At 46.4% G+C, this 4950-nt stretch overlaps 4 non-coding genes across 4 annotated transcripts; all 4 read left to right on the forward strand.

The window, feature by feature from the left end:
- Positions 1 to 454: 454 nt before the first annotated feature.
- Positions 455 to 528, forward strand: trnat-ugu (transfer RNA threonine (anticodon UGU)). The gene has a single exon. It is a non-coding gene; the product is annotated as a tRNA-Thr (tRNA).
- Positions 529 to 1070: 542 nt separating this feature from the next.
- trnat-agu (transfer RNA threonine (anticodon AGU)) lies at positions 1071 to 1144 on the forward strand. The gene has a single exon. It is a non-coding gene; the product is annotated as a tRNA-Thr (tRNA).
- A 684-nt stretch (positions 1145 to 1828) lies between these two features.
- On the forward strand, positions 1829 to 1918 carry trnar-ucu (transfer RNA arginine (anticodon UCU)). Its single transcript is given in 2 exon segments — positions 1829 to 1865; positions 1883 to 1918. It is a non-coding gene; the product is annotated as a tRNA-Arg (tRNA).
- A 155-nt stretch (positions 1919 to 2073) lies between these two features.
- trnam-cau (transfer RNA methionine (anticodon CAU)) lies at positions 2074 to 2148 on the forward strand. The gene has a single exon. It is a non-coding gene; the product is annotated as a tRNA-Met (tRNA).
- Positions 2149 to 4950: the final 2802 nt, after the last annotated feature.

The following is a 4950-nucleotide window of genomic DNA, read 5'->3' on the forward strand; positions in this document are numbered from 1 at the left end:
AATGACAACATGGCGGAAGATGTGCAGATCACATCCATACTCAACGAGATTTGGCTGTTGAGTAGGTAGGGATAGCGAGGGCAGCGAGTGGTTAATTTTGCAAACCACTCCCTGACTCAGTTGTCGGCAAACTCCTTAAAGCTGTCCAGCGCCCAGTCAGCCAACCCCTGGCCTCTTCTCTGGAAGCCTGGATCGTCTGAGTCGCCCTCCCGGAGGGCGAATGTGCTGTCAGGCTAGTCTAGTAAACAGGAGGTCCTGCGTAGATCCTGCGTTCAAATCCCAGCGATTCCTTTGGTCGCGCGCCACAATACAGCCGAGCTCGTGCTTTACCAAAAAACGGACGGAGAATGGGGACACAGAGGAGCTCGAGGACAGCGGGCGGTTTCTCTTGCAACACTACCCTCTCACCTGCTTTTGAAGGATAGCATCCCAGGCTAACGGATCCCACCGAAGAGGTGCCGTGGCTTAGCTGGTCAAACCGCCTGCCTTGTAAACAGGAGATCCTGGGTTCGAATCCCAGCGGTGCCTTTCCACCAGTGGCTGTCTCTGGCCTTGCTGTTGGATGGAAGACCCCGATGACACTCTATGTTTTTGAACGTACCTCAATTGTGCAAAGACCTGAGGACCTGTCTTTCTGCCCACACAGCGTGCCACTTGGCCGAGCTGGATGGGCACAAATCTGTAAGAAAAGCCCTCAGTGGGCCAGCCTGTTATACCAACGGGCTCTGTGGCGCAATGGATAGGCCTTTGGACTTCTAACCTGCCAAATGAGGCCATTCAAAGATTGTGGGTTCGAGTCCGACCAGAGTCGCTCTCTTTGTCATTTTGTTAAGCCCGTACTGCGCAGTGTTGCCCTCGGACAGCAGAAACCATTTTAAGGCCTCTTGTTCTCAGCGTACATTGATTTAAAAAAGATGTCAATCATATTTAAAAGGTAGCAAAACATGCCCAAGAACCAATTCAGTGAGGTATGGCAAGCACTGTCTTGCATCAAGTGGAGGCAGCAGGACGTTCGAAGTGTTGATTCATGCATCCTCTGAGCCGCCATCCCCACAACTAACATGCGGGGTGGCGCCGTGGCTTAGTTGGTCAAAGCACCTGTCTAGTAAACAGGAGATCCTGGGTTCAAATCCCAGCGGTGCCTTGGGTGGCGCTGCAGTCCAACAAGCATACCTCAATTGTGCACAAACCTGAGGACCTGTCTTTCTGCCCACACAGCTTGCCACTCAGCCAAGCTGGACAGGCTCTGTGGCGCAATGGATAGTACATTGGACTTCTAGACTGCCAGATGAGGCCATTCAAAGGTTAGAGGGTTCAGGTCCCACCAGAGTCATGTTTTTTGGCATTTTGTTAAGCCCGTACTGCACAGTGGTGCCCTCGTAAAGCAGAAATCATTTTGAGGCCTCCTGTTCTCAGCGTACATTGATAAAAAAAAAGGTCAATCATATTTAAAAGGTAGCAAAACATGCCCAAGAACGAATTCAGTGAGGTATGGCAATCACTGTCTTGCATCAAGTGGAGGCAGCAGGACGTTCGAAGTGTTGATTCATGCATCATCTAAGACGCCATCCCCACGACTAACATGCTGGTTGGCGCCGTGGCTTAGTTGGTTAAAGTGCCTGTCCTGGGTTCAAACAGCGGCTTGGATTATTTTGCTCTCCCTTGGACCTGAGGCCCTTACAGTGCCTCTGCCTTTCAAACAACACAGCAATTGTGCAGAGACCCGAGGGCCTGTCCTTCCTGCAGAGAGAGCATGCGCTCTCTTACCGTTGGATGGCCACAGACCCGGAAGGTCAGCCTTCACACGGCTCTGCTTGTTCCCCTGTTGGGCTCTGTGGCGCAATGGATAGTGCATTGGACTTCTAGATTGCCAGATGAGACCATTCAAAGGTTGTGGGTTCAAGTCCCACCAGAGTCGTGGCTTTTGGCTTTCTGGTAACTCTCATACTGTGCAGTGTTGCCCTCAGGCAGTAGAAAATTGTAGACATTCTCTTTTAAGCGTACCAGCACCTGGCCCGCCTCTGGATGTTTCGACCCTCTGAGTCACCCTCCCGACAGCCTTGCAAGTGGTTTGGCGCCGTGGCTCAGTTGGTTAAAGTGCCTCTCTCATAAACAGGAGATCCTGGGTTCGAATTCCCAGCGGTGCCTTTCCACCAGTTGCTGTCTCTGGCCTCGCTGTTGGATGGAAGACCCCGACGACACTCTATGTTTTTGAACCGTGCCTCAATTGTGCAAAGACCTGAGGACCTGTCTTTCTGCCCACACAGCGTGCCACTCGGCCGAATCATAGCAATGTAGTCAAATCTACTCCGAACCATCGCTTTAACTGTTTAGAAGCAGATCTCTTAGAAGTGGTGAACACCTCACATTTCTTTCTGGGACTTTCCAAACTCCCTTAAAACTGCAGCTGTTAAGCCCCTTCGGAAAAAGAGCAATGTTGATAACACTATATTGAGCAACTATAGACCAATATCAAATCTTCCTTTTAGAGGCAAGGTTGTCGAAAAGGATGCTTTAATCAGCTTAACCACTACATAAACTCAAATAGATACCTGGATAATTTCCAGTCTGGTTTCAGACCACATCATAGCACAGAGACAGCGCTCATAAAGATAATAAATGACATTCGCCTAAATTCTGATTCTGGCAAACTATCAGTGCTGGTATTGCTAGATCTCAGTGCTGCGTTCGACACTGTCGATCATAACATTCTTCTAGATAGACTGGAAAACTAGGTCGGGCTTTCTGGGATGGTCCTCAAATAGTTCAGGTCATACTTAGAAGGGAGAGGCTATTATGAGAGTATAGGAGAACATAAGTCTAAGTGAACGTCCATGACATGCGGAGTCCCACAAGGCTTAATTCTTGCGCAGCTGTTGTTCAGCCTGTATATGCTCCCGCTAAGTCAAATAATGAGAAAGAACCAAATTGCATATCACAGCTATGCAGATGATACCCAGATTTACCTAGCCTTATTGCCAAATAACTACCGCCCCATTGACTCTCTCTGCCAACGCATTGATGAAATGAACAGTTGGATCTGCCAAAGCTTTTTTCAATTAAACAAGGAGAAAACAGAAGTCATTGCATTTGGAAACAAAGATGAAGTTCATAAGGTAAATGCGTACCTTAACGCTAGGGGTCAAAAAACAAAAAATCAAGTCAAGAATCTTGGTGTGATTCTGGTGTCAGACCTCAGTTTCAGTAGCCATGTCAAAGCAGTAACTAAATCAGCATCTCAAAAACATTGCAAGAATTAGATGTTTTGTTTCCCATCAAGACTTGGAGAAACTTGTTCATGCCTTTATCAGCAGCAGGGTGGACTACTGTAATGGGCTCCTCATTGGCCATCCCAAGAAGACCATTAGACAGCTGCAGCTCATACAGAACGCTGCTGCCAGGATTCTGACTAGAACCAGAAAATCAGAGCATATCACATCTGTCCTCAGGTCCTTACACTGGCTTCCAGTTTGTTTAGAATTGATTTTTAAAGTACTTTTACTCATTTATAAATCACTCAATGGCCTAGACCTAAATACATTGCAGATGTTCACTGAATATAAACCCAACAGAAAACTCTGATCACTAGGATCGAGTCAGTTAGGAATATCAAGGGTTCACACAAAACAAGGGGAATCCGCTTTTAACTATTATGCCGCCCGCAGTTGGAATCTGCTTCGGGAAGAGATCAGATGTGCTAATACATTAGCCACATTTAAATGCAGACTCAAAACTCATCTGTTTTGTGACACACTAAAACAACAATTTGTGCCCATAATAGACAATGATTGGAGACAGGGAAACAATTATATATAAGTTGGATCCGTCAACTTTTCAAGCGTTACCTGCGTTTCAAGCGTCAACGCAGCAAACGCAAGCAACGCAGAAGTTCAGCTAGCTGAACTTTTGACGGACTTAACGCACTTGACGCAGTGCGTCAACCAATCAGAGTGTCTCACTTTAGCGATGTCACCACACGTATCTTGAATGAAGCGGGAGCAGAAAAAAATATTGTTTTCAACAATGGAAGACAAGCTTATTGTAGCCGTCTGCAATCGCAGAGAATTATATGATCCGTCCTCGTTTTTGTATAAAGACACGAATGTAAAGGAACTTACTTGGATGAAGATCGCTGAAGACAATCCTCTGCCCACCCTGTTCCTGCCTCTGTGGCTAGATCTGAAGGTGTGTATGAATGTTTGGAATTGAATTACACAAAACATTTTATAAATTTGTTTAGGTTACCACAAATAAAATAAACATTTACAAATTAAATACCGACATAAATAGTTGTAATGTGTATTCATTCTATATGACCAAAGATCTGTGTAAAATTTGTTAATAAAATGGGCATACAATGAAAACATTTTTGACTAGTTTCCAGATAAAACTTTTTGGTGAAACATGCTTAATCTAGCAACATTCTCATTGCCCTGTGTTTTTTGAAGGCCCGGCAAGGAAGAGGACGAGGACGAGGCGGAAGCCGCAGCTGTCCACCTAGCCGTCAGAGTTTGAGCAGGAGATGCTGGAAGCCATCAAGGCCAGACAAGATCCTCCTGCTCCTCGGATCCCGGATGCTGATGAGCACTTCCTTCTCTCTCTGCTTCCTTTCCTGAAAAACATGCCACCTCACACCAAAGAGATGATAAAATTTTAAATGCATAAATTATTATATGAAAGCAGCTATGTTCTGTTAAATTTGGAACCATTAGAGCCTACAGAGTAGTTTTTACTCCATGATGGCGGCATGTTTTTCAGGGGAGAAATCGTCTCAGGTTACGTATGTAACCCTAGTTCCCTGAGAATAGGGAACGAGACACTGCGTCCTCTAGAGGGCGCTTTTGGGGAACGCTGCAGCGTGCCTCGAGTCTGAAGAATGCATAGAAAAACTACATGAAATGGCCGGCGCCAGCGTATGACGTCACCGCGGCGCGTCAGTCGCTGCCGTTG

This window comes from Garra rufa, chromosome 25, assembly GCF_049309525.1.
Source record: "Garra rufa chromosome 25, GarRuf1.0, whole genome shotgun sequence".
Lineage (NCBI taxonomy): Eukaryota > Metazoa > Chordata > Actinopteri > Cypriniformes > Cyprinidae > Garra > Garra rufa.